A 19,452-nucleotide genomic window follows, 5' to 3' on the forward strand; every position below is an offset into this window, starting at 1 on the left:
TCCTATAAGCCCCCATCAATCTCTTTAAATGATCCCTATCTACCACCTCCACTCTCTCCCTGCCTGACATTAACAAACCTTTGTTACTTTCTACACACTAATAAGGGACAAGCCTTAGCCATCCTCTGCCAAAAAGGAGGTAACACTTACCATGCCCTCACATACTTCTCCAAACAAGTAGACTTGGTAACTTGGGGCTGGCCCTCGTGCCTCCAGACTCTCACAGCTGTAGTCTTTCTTGTCCCCAAGACCAATAAAATCTCCCTTCATAGCTCTGTATACATCCTCACCACACACTCACACACCTAGAAGTGTGAGAATGGATTTAGGTAGAGGTCGAGAACTTTTGAGCATGAATGTGAGAAATTGCTGTTGGCTCTTCAGGGATAGTTGGGAGATGTGAGATCTTAAGTTTAGTGGGTCTCAAGGCAGTAGAAGAGAGAATAGAAGGTGCCTTTTGAGGTGAGAAAGATGAAACCAAGGAGTGAGGTCTTGAAGTTTGGCAGCAGTTGGAGTGAGAAGAATGACTTTATGGGGGCTCTACATTCTCTGACTATGCCTGATTGATGGGCATAGAAACAGCATTCCTCATTGAGAAAAGCACAAATACCTTCAATATGGGCTGTTGAGATGGCTTAGCAGTTAAGCGCTAAGGGCCCTGGTTCAAGGCTTGATTCCCCAGGACCCACATTAGCCAGATGCACAAAGGGGCACACACGTCTGGAGTTCGTTTGCAGTGGCTGGAGGCCCTGGCGTGCCCATCCCCTCTCTCTCTCTCTGTCTGCCTCTTTCTCTCTCTGTCACTCTCAAATAAATAAAGAAAAAGTAACAAAAATAAAATACTTTCAATAGCCCCCTAGACTCCCATCCACACCTGCTCCTTTGATCTGTACATTTATAAACTTCAGCTATGGTGAGACACAGAGAGCCTCTAGCTCACACAAACGTTTCCATCCCTCACTGTTTATCATACTTGCAATAAATGGTTTCCTTCTATCACAGTTCAAGTCCACTGTCTTTCTCTTCAACTTTCCTTAAACTGATTTCTTTTTTAACCAATTGCTAATTTTCCTGAAAATCTCTTTAACAAGAAAAGCTAATTACCAAGCTGGAGAGATGGCTCAAAGTTTAAGCCACTAGCCTACAAAGCCTAATAACCCAGGTTCAATTCCCCAGTACCCATGTAAAGTCAGATGTACAAGGTGGCACAAGCATCAGGAATTCATCTGCAGTGGCTAGAGGACCTGGCACACCCATATTCTCTCTCTCTCATGAATAAATACATGGCTGGGTGTGGTGGTGCATACCTTCAATCCCAGCACTCAGGAGGCAGAGGTAGAAGAATCACTGTGAACTCAAGGCCACCCTGTGACTACATAGTGAATTCCAGGTCACCCTGGGCTAGAACAAAACCCTACCTAGAAAAACAACATACACAAAAAATGATTAATCCTAATTACCATCTAGGGAGTTGAGATACTGTAGCAAAGCACCCACCACTTTGGAAATACACAAAGGTCATTCTCAGAGCTGCTTCTTTTTAAGAGGCTACACGACCTTAAACCAGTTTCTAATATTAAGTAATTTTATATCTACCTCATGTTACCCTTCATCAAGTTGTTTTTAAGGACAAAATGCACATGAATTCTTAAATTTCTTTATTAACACACACAGAATTAGGTTTCATTGTGGTGTTTTCAAACAAAACTTTTGTTTCTCTTCCTCCTCCTCTCTTGCCCCTCCCTCCTACTTAGTTTTGTTTCTGTTTTCATACTCTGTTTCCTTTTATTTATTTATTTATTTTCGATTTTTCAAGGTAGGGCCTGGTTCTAGCACAGGCTGACCTGAAATTCACTATGTAGTCTTAGGGCTGGAACTCACAGTGATCCTTCTAATTCTGTCTCCCAAGTGCTGGGATTACAGACATGTGCCACCATACCCAGCTTTCATACTGTTTCCTTTTGCCCTTTCTCTTCTTGTCACTTTTTCTTCTCCTGTTCTGATCTATCTCAGGCCATAGTCCATATTCAGCCTCACATCCTCTTATTTACATATATACTATTAACATAACATACATACAAACATTAAAAGTTAGGATCCACATATGAAAGACAATAATTTTTTGTTGTTTTTGTTTTGTTAAGATAGGGTTTCACTCTAGCCCAGGCTGACCTGGAATTCACTATGTAGTCTCAGGGTGGCCTCAAACTCAAGGTGATCCTCCTACCTCTGCTCTCAAGTGCTGGCATTAAAGGCATGCGTCACCATGCCCAGCTGACAATGATTTAATATATATGGCTGGAGAGATGGCTTAGCATTTAAGGTACTTGCCTGTGAAGCCTAAGGAACTAGGTTTGGTTCCCCAGTTCCCAAATAAAACAGATACACAAGCTGGCATATGCGTCTGGAGTTTGCAGTGGCTAGAAGCCATACAGCAGCCATTCTCTCTCTCTAGCTCTCTCCAATAAATAAATAAATAAATTTAAAAAATACAAGTGAAGGTATCACTTTTGATGTAAACATCTTTAGGGCTGGAAAGACAGCTTAGGGGTTACGGCACTTACCTGTGAAGCCTAAAACCCCAATTCCCCAGTACACGCATAGGCCAAATGCACAAGGTGGAACATGTGTCTGGAGTTCTTTTGCAGTGGCTAGAGGCCCTGGAATGCCCACTCTATCTGTCTGTCTGTCTATCTATCTGTCTGTCTCTCTCTCTCTTTCCCTCTCTCTCAAATAAATAAATATTTAAAACAAAAAATTTATGCATCTTCAGATTCACATTTTTAATTTTTTTAATTTACTCTGAACAGATGGAGAATATGGGCACACCAGGACCTCCTGCCCATGCAAAGCATGTGCCACTCTGCATCTGGCTTATACATAGGTACTAGGGAATCAAATCCAGAGCAGCAGGCTTTGCAAGCAAACACCTTTAACTGCTGAGCCATCTCCCCAGCCCAACTTTTATTGTTCTCAGATAGGGTTCCATATAGCCAAGAATGCCATCAAACTCACTATATAAGTCAAGGATGACCTTGAATTTCTAATCCTCCTGCCTCCATCTCCTGAGTACTAGGATTACAGGAGTGTGCCACCACACAACACTTTTATGGAGTCCTGAGAAAGAAATTTAGGTGTTGGAAAGATGGTTTAGTGGTCAAGGGGCTTGCTTGCTTGCTTGCAAAGCCAAAGAAAGGACCCAGGTTCAATTCCCTATGACCCATGTAAGCCAAATGCACAAGGTGGCACAAGTGCCTGAAGTTACTTTGCAGTGGCTAGAGGCCCAGGTGTGCCCATTCTATCTGTCTTTCTCTGTCTCAAATAAAAAAGGTCGAGGGCTGGAGAGATGGCTTAGCGGTTAAGCGCTTGCCTGTGAAGCCTAAGGACCCCGGTTCGAGGCTCGGTTCCCCAGGTCCCACGTTACCCAGATGCACAAGGGGGCGCACGCATCTGGAGTTCATTTGCAGAGGCTGGAAGCCCTGGCGCGCCCATTCTCTCTCTCTCCCTCTACCTGTCTTTCTCTCTGTGTCTGTCGCTGTCAAATAAATAAATAAATAAAAATTTTTAAAAAAAAAAAAAGGTCGAGAACAGTGGCCCACACCTGTAATCCTAGCACTTGGGAGGCAGAGGTAGGAGGATCACCATGAGTTCGAGGCCACCTTGAGACTACATGGTGAATTCCAGGTCAGCCTGGGCAGAATGAGACCCTACTTGAAAACTCCACCTCCCAAAAAAATAAAGTCAGGAGGAGCCCATCTCAACAAACCACACAAAACTATCACAAAAGAAAGAAGAGAGAAGAGAGAAGTGAAGCAAAGAGAAGAGGAAAGGGAGGGAGGGAGGAGAGGAGGGAAGGAGGGAAGGAAGGAGGGAGGAGGCCAAGTGTGATGGCACACGCCTTCAATCCCAGCACTTGGGAGGCAGAGGTAGGAGGATCGCCATGAGTTCAAGGCCAGCCTGAGACTACAGAGTGAATTCCAGGTCAGCTTGGATTAGAACAAGACCCTACCTCGAAAAAAAAAAAAAAATGAATTTAGGGTTTCATATATTCCAGGAAAGCATGCTACAAACTGAGCTAGATCACTGACCACTCTCCTTTTTTTTTTTTTTTCTTGAGAGGAGATATGGTCCCAAAGCTGGCTCAACCTCCTGGGATACAGGGAATCCCCCTGCCCCCCTGCCTTACAGTAGCTGGGAATATAGTTACATGCCACCGAGCCCAGATCCTCCTGGGACCTCAAACAGATAATATCTTGATTTCCCACCAGAAATAGAAGGTAAGATCCTAATGCTAAAGACTCCACACACTTGGGTTGCAAGGTCATTAAGAAATCAAGCTGATTCATATTCCTCCCCCCCCTCCCTCTGCCCCTTTCTCTCTCTGTTGTTCTCAAATAAATAAATAAAAATAAACAAAAAAAAAAAAAAGAAAGAAATCAAGCTGGAGCTGAGCTGAAAACCTCCTTTCTGTGAACCAGCTGACAGAAAGATGGAAAAAGCTATGCTGCATGCATCCCTATGGGATAGAGAGACGTTATCAGTGGTGATAAACAATAGTAGACATCACAAGCCTTAAGCTTGACCAGGCAGGCCAAATGAGCCAATGGGTAGAATAGTGGCATGTCTGTCATGGGAGAAACCAACTGCTCTCTAATCAGAATATAGCCCATTCCACAGGAGGGAATACGTGCTTGGAACTGAAAACCTAATCAATAGCCTATGATGGTTGAGGTCATGAGCCTTTGGGGTGTAACACCTGCTGGTGTCTGGCTAGAAGCAGATATTACATTCACCAAACTGCCCTATAAGCACTCTTCTCCATGTTCGTATCCATATATTACTACTACTCTCACTTTGGGCTAAAGAAACTTCTTTTTTTAGATGGTGGTAACCACCAGAAAGACTTAAAAAAAAAATTAAGAGCCTGGCTGGAGGGATAGCATTGCAGTTAAGGCACTTGCCTGCAAGGCCAAAGGACCCAGATTCAATTCCCCAGAACCCAGGTGAGCCAGATGCACAATGTAGCACATGTGTTTGGAGTTCATTTGCAGTAACTGAAAGCCCTGATACGCCCATTCTCTCTATCTGCCTTTTTCTCAGGGTCTCTCTCTCAAATAAATAAAAGAAAATAAAGCATGGTATACTTCTCCTTTTAAAGAGAGAGACAGAGGGAGAGAGGGGAAAGAATGTAAGAGCCAAAGGAAGGGTAGGACTGCTTACAATGCAATCTTTCAGACACAAAATGACCTGGATATCCATGACCTCAAGGTGCCTGACACTACCTACACAGACCTTCGGCATAGGAGGAAAAGATGATATCAAAATAAGAGAGTAAGTGAAGGGAGAGGGGAGATGATGGAGGGTGGATCTGTGAGGGGGACTATGGGGGAGGGAATTAACATGGTTTATTGTCTATAATTATGGAAGTCATCAATTAAAAAAATTTAAAAACAGCTAGCGTGGTTGTGAACACCTTTAATCCTAGCACTCAGGAGGCAGAGGTAGGAGGATTGCCGTGAGTTCAAGGCCACCCTGAGACTAGTGAATTCCAGGTCAGCCTGGGCTAGAGTGAAACCCTACCTCTAAAAAAAAAAAAAAAAAAAAGTTAAAAAAATTATAATGCCATTACTAAATGTATGTTGAGAAAGAAGTTCATCCAGATATTCTAGAAATCAAAATTTTGCCACACAAAATATCAGTCAGTTCCCTTTAGATACAATAATAAGTGATGTAACACATCACAGAAGAGCCTGTGTTTTTGTCAGGAGCTTCCCTGCGGCAGAACAGTCAGCCTAGATGCTAATGATTCTCCATCCTGGATGAATCTCCACAGAAGGAATGTGCTTCAGTGTTTTGGTTTCATCTGACACATGCTTTCTGCTTAGCAAATTATTTCCTCTTTAACACTTGCAAGATTTCTACAGACATCAGGTTGATGGCTTAGGTCTGATTTCCTACACTTCAGGATGCAGAAAACTGTGGTCCATTCATGGACACTTTTCAAAACATTATGTAATTCCTATGCTAGTAAGAAAGAAAAAAAGTTCATATACTATCCATATATTCTAATGCTTCTGCTTTAAGGTAATTACCAGTCCACGAAAATATATCAAATAATAACATAACTATTTTAAATACAAAAAATCAGCAGGGCATAGTGGTGCATGCCTTTAATCCCAGCACTCAGAAGGCAGAGGTAGGAGGAGCACTGTGAGTTCAAGGCCACCCTGAGACTACAGAATGAATTCCAGGTCAGCCTGAGCTAGAGGGAGACCCTACCTCAAAAAACCAAAAAATAGATAAATAAATAAATACAAAAAATCCTGGAACTTCTGAACATTATAAAACATCTCAAAATTAGAATCTGAAAGCTTATTTAATTCTAGTTCTTAATTACATGTAACCTACCAAGAAAAGCAAGCAGATATGTGTCACAAATCATCCATTAATAATTTATATTTAAGGCCAGGCATGGTGGCGCATGCCTTTAATCCCAGCACTTGGGAGGCAGAGGTAGGAGGATTGCCATGAGTTCAAGGCCACCCTGAGACTACAGAGTGAATTCCGGGTCAGCCTGGGCCAGAGTGAGACCCTACCTCAAAAAAAAAAAAAAAAAAAACCTAAAGCCGAGCACAGACTACAAAGTGAATTCCAAGTCAGCCTGGGCTGAAGCAAATCCCTACCTTGAAAACCCAAATAATAAATAATAATAATAATTTATATTTAAGGTCTGGAAAAATGGCTGAGCAGTTAAAGGCACTTGTTTGTAAAGCCTACCAGTCAGGGTTCAATTCCCCAGTAACTACATGAAGCCTGATGCACACAAAGTAGCACATGCAGCTGGAGTCCATCTGGAGATCTGGTTTATTTTTTTCTCTCTCCCTCTCTCTGGCATGCCCATTCTCCCTCCCTCCCTCTGTCTTTCTCTCTCTTAAATAAATAAATAAAATATATTTTAAAATTTAATCTTTTTGGTGGGCAAGGAACTGCACGCTTTTAATCTCAGCACTCAGGAGGCAGAGATAGGTGGATCACCATGGTTTCAAGGCTACACTGAGACTACATAGTGAATTCCAGGTGAGCCTGGGCTACAGCAAGAACCTACCTCAGGAGAAAAAAAATAACTTTTTTTAAAATGTTTATATATTTATGTAAGCCTCAAATGTTCCAAATCTTTAAAGCTGTCTCAAGAAAACTGCATTTGAGAACCCCATTCATCGAGGTTATCTAAACAATAAATGATACACCACAGACTCCAGGCAAAGTCACAACAGGATGAGAAAAGAGCCTTCAGTCTCTCTCAGATTTCCTGGCCACTGTTATTTTAAAACTTGATCACATAAACATTAAACAAGGAAAATTCCCTTTCAGCTAAGTCCCCAGGGGGTTATGGTTTAGGATCCGTTTTTAGAGTCCTGTGGGTTATGTTAAAGGTCAGTGGTCTTTTTCCATACTCCTGTTCCTAGATCCTGAAACACTGTATGCACATTCTGTACTGTGTAGTCTTTAGTTATCATTACAGCTTTTAAACACAACAATCTTTTCATATAGTATTTTTATATATAACTTTTGAAAGCAAATATGTAACTTCAAAAGATGAGGAAAAATATGTCACACAGAACACACAAATGCAATGAGCAAGTCAGCACTATACTAAAATGTCTTGTGGACCGCTGTGCGTGCAATTCCTGCACAACTGAGAATACTGGAAATCAGCTGGTTCTTTAAAAGTCGATGAAGCCGGGCGTGGTGCCGCACGCCTTTAGTTCCAGCACTCGCGAGGCAGAGGTAGGAGGATCGCTGTGAGTTCGAGGCCACCCTGAGAATACAGAGTGAATTCCAGGTCAGCCTGGGCTTGAGTGAAACTCTACCTCGAAAAACCAAAACAAAATAAAAATTACCATAAAAGTGGATGAAGGCGGGCATGGTGGCGCACACCTTTAATTGCAGCACTCGGAAGGCAGAGGTAGAAGGATCGCCGAGAGTTCGAGGCCACCCTGAGACTACAGAGTGAATTCCAGATCAGCCTGGGCTAGAGCGAGACCCTACCTCTAAAAAACAAAACACAGAAGGAAAAAAGTCGATGAGCTGTTCTGTATGACTGGATTGTTTCAGACTCTTCCTCTGGCCCATTTGTAACATTTGTGGCTGTTTATAAAATTAATGCTTTTTTCACTAAACAATTTCCAGTTGGAAAATTACAACCCAAGATACATATAGTTAATTTGTACCGAAACACAGTTTGGCTGCCAACCTTTGTACTGTGACCACTACCAGTGAGGGCTGCAGGCTCACATTTTATGGTGGGAAGGTAAATTTCAGTTAAACCTTGAGACCTTTTGCAAGACTGAAGGCGACAAGAAGAGAGCCTGCTTCTACAGCGCCAGAGTAACAGCGAAGGGAACTTCTATTCCCGCCGTCTATAAAATCCGGCAGTATTCGCGGTTCACCCGTGACTGTAATTAGGATTTAAACATCCCTCCTCTACATACTTCAAAACAGATAATGCGTTTTCAGGTACGGATGTTCTAGCAATAATCCTACCAAGTTATTTCCTACTTAAAGCTACAACCCCAGTGTCAGTACATTTTAATCATCGCTACGAGGCTTTGGGATAGCCAAAAAGTTGTTTTGCAGCCCTGCGTCCGTAAACCGCGCGTCCAAGGTACTGAGACCGCAGAGACTAAATTACAGCCTCGCAGACTCTGCCATGGTGCTGCGACCTCCGCCTCGGACGAGCCCGGCGCAGTTTCGTGAGCTCCGGGGCGCCGACCCCCGGCCCCCGAGGACGCCGCGGCCCGAGCGGCCGGCCGCCCCCGCCGTCCCCGCGCGCGGACGCTGCGGCTCGGACTCCGGCCGAGGCCGGGACGCGGGGAAGCTGGAGGGGGACGGCTGCCTGGGCGCGGGACACTCACCGCAGCGGCCGGGCAGGTGCGCGGGGTCGGGCCGCGGAGAGGCGGCGGGCGGCTGGGCGCGGGGCAGGGAGAGCGCGGCGCCGGGCCGAGCGCGAGCGAGCGAGCACCAGGCAACGACGGGGTGGCGAGATGCGGCTCGCTTCCTGCTCCCACAGATCGCGGCTCGGTCTCCGCCCGCCCGCCGGCCACGCACAGAGTCCCGGACCCGCAGCGCACGTCACGGCTACGGAGCGCCCGAGGGGCGGGGGCGGGGCTCTGAGGCATCGGGACTCGGGGGCGGGGCTCCGCGGTGAGGGGCGGGGCTCCGCGGTGAGGGGCGGGGCTCCGTGGGGCGGCCGGGGCGGGGCGGGGCGGGGGATTCTAGCTTTCCGCCCTCGGGCGCGCGCAGGCCCCATGCGGGAGCGCGCTCCAGTTGCTCCGGGTCAGGGCACGGGCAGGTCCCTCCTTCCCAGGCAGGGGGAGGCCGGCCGCAGCCAGTGAGGCGGAGGAGACGGAAGAGCGAGCGAGTCTCGGGCGGAAGGGGAAGGCAGAGCTCTCCCCGCGGCCGGTGTCCTTGCCACGCCCGCGAACTTCTTGTTCCGCATTGCCTCGCCTTGCAAAGACCCGCCTCGACGCCGACTGCACTTGTTAATGCCCTTTTCTCGTCCCCTCTCTTTCTCTCTGGTTTATTTTTGTTTGAGGTCAGTCTCCTGAGGTCAAAGCTGAGCTACGGTGCCAGGCTTTATCTTTATGGCTATTTAAATTTTACTGTTTTAGGGCTGGGGAGGTGGCTTAGTGGCTAAGGCGTTTGCCTGCAAAGCAAAGGACTTAGATTCGATTCCCCAGGACCCACGTAAACCAGATGCACAAGGTGGCGCATGTCTAGAATTTGTTTGCAGTGGTTGAAGGCCTGCTGGCCCATTCTCTCTCTCTCTCTCTCTCTCTCTCTCTCTCTCTCTCTCTCTCTCTCAAATAAATAATAAAATACAAGTTTTACTGTTTTATAAGTGGCATGTCTGTGAAGGATTTTTTTTACTTAAATACGAGGTAACTATGCTAATTGGATTTAGTATAAATAACCTAAGTCGCCTTTACAAGAAAAAAGCTATTATAAAAACGAAGTAAAAGGCAGGGCATGGTGGCGCACACCTAGCACTCAGGAAGCAGAGGTAGGCAGAGGTAGGAGGATCGCTGTGAGGTGTGAGACCACCCTGAGACTACATAGTGAATTCCAGGTCAGTCTGAGCTAGAGAGAGACCCTACTTCAAAAATAAAATAAAATAAAATAAACAAATAATAAATAAAGCCCGAAGTAAGGGCTGGAGGAATGGCTTAGCTGTTAGGTGCTTTCCTCCTTAAGGACCCAGGCTCTATTCCCCAATGCCCACATAAAGCCAGATACGCGTGCATCTAGAGTTCATTTGCAGGGGCTTAGAGGCCCTGGAGCGCCTCGCCAGACCCCTCCTTACAGGTAAACAAATTTTAAGAAAATTAAGTAATTAGGGGGTCGTGATGGCGCACACCTTTAATTCCAGCACTAGGTAGGAACATGGCTATGAATTCAAAGTAAGCCTGACTACATAGTAAATTCCAGGTCAGCCTGGACTAGAACAAAGACCCTATCTTGAAAAACCAAAAAAAAAAGAAAGAAATGGACTAAATATCTTCTGGGAAAAGCTAGCGTACTGATAGAGAATAGACAATGTCCCTTTTCCAATTTGTAAGTAAAAATTGGGAAATTTAGGGAGTCTGGAAGATTCCGAAAAGGAGAAAAGTTTCACGTAAACAAATTGTGGGCATACCTATGATCCTAGCTACTCAGGAAATTGAGGCAAAAAGATTGTAAATCCAAAGGTAACCTGGACAATTTAGTGAAAAACCATCTCGAAAAGTCAAAAGTACCAGCTGTGGTGGCACATATCTTTAATCCAGCACTTGGGACTTGGGAGGCTGACCAAGCCAGCCTGAGACTACATAGTGAATCCTACATAGGTCAGCCTGGGCTGGAGAGACCCTACTTCAAAAGCTCAAAAAATAAAAAAAAAAAATTAAAACGGGCTGGAGACATAGCGATTAAGGCACATGCCTAAGGACCCAGGTTTGATTCTCCAGGTCCCACATAAGCCAGTGGCACATGCATCTGGAGTTCATCTGCAGCGGCTAGAGGCCCTGGCGTGCCCATTCTCTTTCTGTCTCTATTTAATAAAAATAAACTATTTAACAAAAAATGAAAAAAAGATGGGTGTGGTTACACAAGCCTTCAATCCCAGCACTGGGGAAGCAGAGTTGCTGTGAGTTCAAGGCCAGCCTAAGACTACATAGTGAATTCCAGGTCAGACTGGGCTACAGTGAGACCCTACCTCAAAAAAAAAAATAAAATAAAATAAATAAATAAATAAATAAATAAATAATTTTTTAAAAAACAATAAATAATAAAAAAAAAAACAGGGATGCTGATCACGGTGGTCCACATCTTTAATCCCAGCACTTAGGAGGCAGAGTTAGGAGGATCACTGTGAGCACAAGACTACCCTGGGACTACATAGAGAATTCTAAACCAGCCTGGGTTAGAGACCCTACCTCCAAAAAAAAAAAAAAAACAGGGAAGTAAAAAGGAGGAAGAAAAACCAAAAAAGGAAGTAATTTACAGCAATCTCAGAAATTTAATTCTGCATTGTCTGGAGGTAAATCTTTTTATGAAAGGAGACTTTATGGGGGTGGGAGAGATGACTTAGTGGTTAAGGCACTTGCCTACAAAGCCTACAAAACCAAAGGACCCAAGTTCAATTCTCCAGGACCCACATGAGCCAGATGCACAAAGGGTGCACACATCTGGAATTCATTTGCAATGGCTGGATGGAGGCCCTGGTACACACATTCTTTCTGTCTGGAGTTCATTTGTAGTGGCTGGAAGCCCTGGCGTGCCATTCTCTCTATCTGCCTCTTCCTCCCTCTCTTTCAATATCTTTACAAATACAGTTCAAAGACTGGGCATGGTGGTGCACGCCTTTAATCCCAGCACATGGGAAGCAGAGGTAAGAGGATCACTGTGAGTTTGAGGCCGGCCTGAGACTACATAGTGAATTCCATGACAGACCTGAAAGTCAGAAACTGCTGGACGAAAAAATAGGGGAAACCCTTCATCATACTGGTTTTGGCAAAGGCTTTCTGAATATAACCCCAATTGCTCAGACAATAAAACCACAGATTAACTGCTGGGACCTCATGAAATTACAAAGATTTTGTACCACAAAGGACACTGTGAATAAAGCAAAGAGGAGGCCACCTACAGAATGGGAAAAAATCTTCGCCAGCTATACATCTGATAGAGGATTAATATCTAGGATATACAAAGAACTAAAAAAACTAAATAATAAGAAATCAAACAAACCAATTAAAAAATGGGCTATGGAACTAAATGGAGAGTTCTCAAAAAAAGAAATATGAATGGCATATAAGCATCTAAAAAAAATGCTCTACATCCCTAGTCATAAGGGAAATGCAGATTAAAACTACATTGAGATTCCATCTCACTCCTGTCAGATTGGCCACCATCATGAAAACAAATGACCATAAATGCTGGCGAGGACACAGAAAAAGCGGAACCCTTCTACACTGTTGGTGGGAATGCAATCTTGTCCAGCCATTGTGGAAATCAGTGTGGAGGTTCCTAAGACAGCTAAAAGTTGATATACCATATGACCCAGCTATAGAACTCCTAAGCATATATCCTAAGGACTCATCTCATTACCTTAGACATACTTCCTCAACCATGTTTATTGCTGCTCAATTTATAATAGCAGGGAAATGAAACCAGCCTAGATATCTCTCAACTGATAAGTGAATAATGAAGTTATGGCACATTTATACAATGGAATTCTACTCAGCAGTAAAGAAAAATGCAGTTATGAAATTTGCAGGAAAATGGATGGCTCTGGAAAGGATTATACTAAGTGAGGTAACCCAGGCCCAGAAAGCCAAGCATCACATGTTCTTTCTTTTTTTTTTTTAATTTTTTATTTATTTATTTGAGAGCAACAGACACAGAGAGAAAGACAGATAGAGGGAGAGAAAAAGAATGGGCGCACCAGGGCTTCCAGCCTCTGCAAATGAACTCCAGACGCGTGTGCCCCTTTGTGCATCTGGCTAATGTGGGATTTGAGGAACCGAGCCTCAAACCGGGGTCCTTAGGCTTCACAGGCAAGCGCTTAACCGCTAAGCCATCTCTCCAGCCCCACATGTTCTTTCTTATATGTGGATCCTAGATTGGACTTTTGTATGAGTAGAAAGAAAACTCAGTAGCAAAGTCCAGTAAGCTAGAAGAGAGAGACAAAGGGAAGAGAAAGGAAGGGAGGGGGGTACTTAATAGGATGGTATTGTATATATATAATTAGAAGAATAGATTAATGGGGGTGAAAAGGCCCAAATGAGGTCAGGGGAAGAGATTGCATAAAGGAAAGGTGGAAGGAGGGCTAATCAAAATCTAAAATATCTAAGAGGAAATAAATAAATCATATGGAAACCTACTTTTTTGGACAATGGAACACTCAGGAGCCATAGATTGTTACAAGAAAATTTTCAGTGCCAGGGATGGGATACCTTCCAGTGAGTTGTTGGCCAGGGAGGTCCCTGATGTCCCCAAAACATTACAGGCCATTGCCAAGGCCCTTGGTTTCCCACCAGGAATAGATGCTAAGACCCTATTGCTGAAGACTCCACATACGTGGGCTGCAAGGCCACTAAAAAATCCTGCTGGAACTGAGCTGATAATCTCCTCCATGTTGACCAGATGACAGAAAGCTGGAAGAAGCCATTCTTCACACAGTTTAATGGGAGAGAGAGAAATCACCAGTGAAGATACTCCACAGTGGGCACTGCAAGCCTTAGATTTGGCCAGCCAGGCCAAATGAGCCAACAGGTGAAACAGTGGCATGTCTGTCATGGAGGAAACCAAGTGCCCTCTAATTGGACTGGAGGTCTGCTCCATGGTAGGGAATACATCTCTGATACTGAAAACTTAAAACAAGAGCCCTAGGGGTGTAATGTCTGCTGCTATCTGGCTAAATGTATATACTATGCTTATCAAACTGCCCAGTAAGCACTTCTCCCCTAGTGTTCATACCCTTATATTAACACTACTCTCACTTTTGGTAGGAAAAAAAAAGAGATAAGGAGAAGCCAGATTCTTCTTTGATCTCTAGCAAAGTAGAGACTGCAAGGGCAAGCAAGGACATTCCTCCTCTTTACTTTTGGGGCTCAGTCTCTCTAAGCTGCCTCAATCCCCCCTCTGAAGAAGTAACCCTAACTGTCATTAGGGAGTTGGAGTGATGATTGATCTGGCTTCTTTAAACTGAATGGGGTCACTGGGTGTGGCAGTTGGGAAACTTCTCCAGTGGAAATATCTAAGGGAGCCAGAAATTGCATTGGTGGAGTATGGGAAGACATTCCTGGAAGAAAATAGAAAATGTTGAGGAGAAAGGATAAAAACTAGGAGTTAAGGTGAAGTGGGCACACAGCAAACAGAAAGTCTTTAGGGTTTCCTTTTTTTTTTTTTTTTTTTTGGTTTTTCAAAGTAGGGTTTCATTTTAGCCCAGGCTGATCTGGATTTCACTAAGTAGTCTCAGGTGGCCTTGAACTCACGGCGATCCTCCTACCTCTGCCTCCCAAGTGCTGGGATTAAAGGCATGCACCACCACTCCCAGCTTTTTGTTTTATTATTTATTTATTTTTATTTGACAGAGAAGGAGAGAGAGAGAGACAGAATGGGTGCGCCAGAGCCTCCAGTCACTGCAACGAACTCCAGACGAGTGTGCCCCCTTGTGCATCTGACTGACGTGGGTCCTGGGGAATTGAACCTGGGTCCTTTGGCTTTGCAGGCAAGTACCTTAACTGCTAAGGCATCTCTCCAGCCCACTTTATTGTTTTTTTCTTGGTGGGGGTGGGACTCAAAGTAGGATTTCTCTCTAACTCAGTCTGACCTGGAATTCACTATGTAGTTTCAGACTGGTCTCAAAAGTGCTGACATTAAAGGCATGTGCCACCACGCCCAGCTTTATTTATTTACTTATTTATTTTTAATATTAATTTATTTGACTGAGAGAGAGAATGGTCACACCAGGGCCTCTAGCCACTGAAAACAAACTTCATATGTATGTGCCACCTTGTACATCTGGCTCTATGTGAGTACTGGGTAGTCAAACCTGGGTCCCCAGGCTTTGTAGGCAAGTGCCTTAAACACTGAGCAATCTCTCCAGTCCAATTCCTGCTGTATAGAATTCCATTGTGTAGATATACCATATCTTCATTACCCATTCTTCTAGTGATGGACGTCTGGGTTGATTCCAGCTTTCAGCTATTACGAATTGAGCCTTCTAGACCCTTACAGGAAACACCTGAACCACAAGACACTGGAGAGGGTAGGATGAAGAATAACCTAAATCTTCTACATCTTCCCTCCCTCCCTCCTCCCCTCTCCTCCCCCCTCCTCTCTAACTCTTATATATTAGTTATGTTTTTCCTCAGTTTCTTAGTGGGCACTGACCTGTAACCCCCACTACCAGCTTGGGGCTACCATCCACAATGAGCTTTTGATCAGAGAAACCTACAAGGTTTCCCAAAACAATGACAGACTTCTGTCAGAGTACTTGATGACCAGTGGTAAGACCCTATTGCTGAAGACTCCATACGCAGCTGACACATAAAATGGAATGGCATGGCTGGAAGCCAGGAGAGAGTCAGTCCCCAGTCAGCATGTCTAGTGCCAGAAGGTGCTACATGGGCGACTGGGGGAAATGACCAATATCTGTCCAAGCAACTCATGGTCTAACCTAATTAGCAACAAATAACCTGATGCGATGCCCACACAAGTGCAATAGTGGCACACAGCCATGGTGGGGAACCAACTGCTCTTGATTTGGCTAACTGATCCCCTCAGTGGTACAAGACCCATAGCTGGAGCTGGGAAACAAGTCAGAACCATACCCAAACATAAGCCCACTCCCCAATATCAAGCTACCATCAATCATAGGGTACAAGAGGGCCTACACTTATCAAACTCTCTATCAAAAAAGTAAGTGTTATCTCAATTTTCCGGGTGCTAACTTACTTTCCGTTGGAGAATCTGCTTCTCTTTTTCAGATAGATGCAGATCCTAAGGAGAGAGCTGCCCCAACATACCTCAAAAGGGGCCCAACTGAAACTAAGGACAATTGGCGAAACAAGCAAGGGTGATGTTTTCCTGATGAACTTGATACCAGCACAAGGGGGAAGGAGACCAACATAGGGAAAAATCAACTCCTACCAAATCAGAGAGCCAGAGCCTCAGAGGCCCCCAACACCTTAGCACTGAAGCAGACCAAAAATGAACCCAACATGGCTCAGGGAAATTTTGTGGAAGAGGGGGCGGAAAGAATGTCAGAGTCACATGTTGGGTCATGATATGCAGAGACATTTATCGTACCAATAACTGTGGGCTAACTCCACAATGCACGACCCATTTACATCAACAAGGAGGGTCCAATAGGAGGGGGTAGATCATGGATGAGCCTAAACAATGGTACCAAACTGCCTGTATTTGCTGAAAAGAAAACTAATAAATTAAATTTTAAAAAAAAAGTCACATGGAAGGCTTTGTAAAAAACTTTTTCAAGTGATGTTCTATTTTTTACCTGGATGATAGGCTATTTAGGGGACTCATTTTGTGACTTTTCATTTAGCTGCACATTCATTCATGCCTATGCCCTCCCCCCACCTTTTGAGATAGGGTCTCACTGTAGCCCAGGCTGTCCTGGAATTTACTACGTAGTCTCAGGGTGGCCTCAAACACATGGCGATCCTCCTACCTCTGCTTCCCAATTGCTGGAACTAAAGGCATGGGCTCGGCTGGCTTGCTTGCTTGCTTTCTTTTGTTGTTTTTTGGTTTTTGTTTTGTTTTTCAAGGTATGGTCTCACTCTAGCCCAGGCTGACCTGGAATTTACTATGTAGTCTCAGGATGGCCTCAAACTCACAGTGATCCTCCTACCTCTGCCTCCCCAGTCTTGGATTAAAAACATGCACCACCACTCCCGGCTCTTTCTGTTTTAAGGAGACAGATTTTTTTTCTTTTTTTCTCAAATATATATATTTTTTTCTCTGTCAAATATATATATATATACTTATGTATATATATTTGACATATATATGTTGTTGCAGTCTGGTTCACATTGCTGGTAGAAATCACCCAACCAAGAGCAGCTTCTGGGAAAAAGAGATTTATTTTGGTTTACAGGCTCGAGGGGAAGCTCCACAATGGCAGGGGAAAATGATGGCATGAGCAGAGGGTGGACATCACCCTCTGGCCAACATAAGGTGGACACAGCAACAGGAGGGTGTGCCAAACACTGGCATGGGGAATCTGGCTATAAAGCCCTTAAGCCCGCCGCCCCCAACAATACACTCCCTCCAGGAGGCATTAATTCCCAAATATCCATCAGCTGGGAACCTAGCATTCAGAACACCTAAGTTTATGGGGGACACCTGAATCAAACCACCACATATGTATATATATGTATATGTATATATATTTGACAGAGAAAGAGAATGGGCACTTCAGGGCTTCCAGCCATTGCAAAGGAATTCCAGATGCCTGTGTCCTTTCGTGCAGCTGGTTAACGTGGGTTCTGGGGAATAGAACCTGGGTACTTTGGCTTTGCAGGCAAATGCCTTAATCGCTGAGCCATCCCTCCAGCCCAAAAGAGAGAGATTTTTGTTGCATTGCCCAGGTTGTTCAAACTTCTAGGCTCAAGGGGTCCTCCTACCTTTTCAGTGTGAATTTCCAGATCAAGTCTCCCACACATGAACTCTGGGAGGATGCATTAATCCCTAGCACAACCTTCTTCAATTTATAGATGTATTCACAAGCCCAGAAGCTGGCTGTTTCCATAATGTAGTGGTCACCCACTTCATCTAACACACACGTGGAAGCTTTCTATACCCTGTAGTTTAGTTGTTTATGAAGGCTTCGTTCAATCACTGGCCATGGGTGATTGTCAATCTCTAGTCATTCACCCTTCCTGGAAGTCTGAATTCCGGGCATAAAATGAAAATCACAGTGAAACCAATTCTGGGAGAACATTTAAAAGTGTTGCAAAAGGAGTTAGAGTTTATGCAGGTCTCAAGCTATTCTCAGAATGTGAACTTTGGTCCCTTTTGTCCTTTGACTTCAAACTTCTGGGAGGATCAGATAATTACACTATGTCCAGAGACTCAAGGTTGCTTTATGGATGTTTGTTATGTATAGAATTGTTTCAGTATCTCCTACCAGTCATGTTGTTCCCAGCAGATGGCCCTAATCTGTCCCAACATTTAATCGTTTCCTACAAAGGAATGTTCATTCATTATAATAAATCAGCTCTGCTTGCACTACCTAATTTACACACTACTCTACACACTACCTCTCTCCTTTGAAACACTAGAGCTATCTGAATTTGTGTTTACCAAATTGCAATTTCCAAGACCTCAAGTGAAGACGGCTTTCATTTAGTCCAGGATAGACTTGAACTTTGTATGTAGATATTTTACTTATTTCAAAGAGAGAGAGGGGGAGAGAAAAAGAGAGGGGAAGTGGCAGATAGAGAGAAAATGGGGGTGCCAGGGCCTCCAGCCACTGCAAACAAACACCAGACGCATGCTCCACCTTGTGCATCTGGATTATGTGGGTACTGGGTAATTGAACCTGGATGCTTAGGTTTTGCAGGCAAATGTCTTAACCACTAAGACATCTCCCCAGCCCACCTTGAACTCCTTGGGAAGTGGAAGTAAGAGGATCAGGAGTTCAAGGTGGGCTGGGGAGATGGTTTAGCTGTTAAGGTCCTTGCCTGAGAAGCCTAAGGACCCAGGTTCAATTCCCCAGTACTCTCCAGATGGCTCTCTGGAGATCATTTGCAGCAGCTAGAGGCTCTGGCATGCCCATTATCTCTCTCTCTCTCTCTCTCTCTCTCTCTTTCTCTTGCTCTCTCTCAAATAATAAATAAATAAATAAAATTCTTTACACTAAACTTTCTGAGTTTGATTTGGTAAACAAAGGATGAAAATCCTATCCTGTTAGTCACATATTACACAGGCACCCAGCCTTATCATCTAAGAGGCTTGATAAGTCACCTAAATAATGTAAATTTAGGTGTGGTTGAAAGGGCTTGGTATAAAGAACAAAACTATACTCATTTTTCCAGTATTGGTCCTGACCTGAGAAAGAAGAGAGAAAAGCAAAGACGGGACATGGTGGCATGTGCCTTTAATCCCAGCGCTCTTGAGCCTGAGGCAGGAGAATGGAAGTGAGTTCCAGGCCAGCCTGAGATACAGCGGGATTTCCTGGTCAGCCTGGGCTAGAGTGAGACCCTGCCTTAACAAATGAAAAAGTAGCTGGGCGTGGTGGTACATGCCTTTAATCCCAGCACTTGGGAGGCAGAGGTAGGAGGATTGCTATGAGTTCGAGGCCACCCTGAGACTCCATAGTGAATTCCAGGTCAGCCTGGGCTAGAGTGAGATCCTACCTCAAAAAAAAAAAAAAAAAAAAAGAAA

The 19,452-nt window shown here is 44.3% G+C and overlaps 1 protein-coding gene across 1 annotated transcript in view; it reads right to left on the reverse strand.

The window, feature by feature from the left end:
• Window positions 1–8,972, reverse strand: part of Myo6 (myosin VI) — a 235,266-nt gene extending 226,294 nt beyond the window's left edge. Inside the window, exon 1 of the mRNA XM_045160127.1 lies at window positions 8,916–8,972. The gene's annotated coding sequence lies outside the window, so the exon portion shown is untranslated. The remainder of the gene's footprint in view (window positions 1–8,915) is intronic.
• Window positions 8,973–19,452: the final 10,480 nt, after the last annotated feature.

This window comes from Jaculus jaculus, chromosome 10, assembly GCF_020740685.1.
Source record: "Jaculus jaculus isolate mJacJac1 chromosome 10, mJacJac1.mat.Y.cur, whole genome shotgun sequence".
NCBI lineage: Eukaryota > Metazoa > Chordata > Mammalia > Rodentia > Dipodidae > Jaculus > Jaculus jaculus.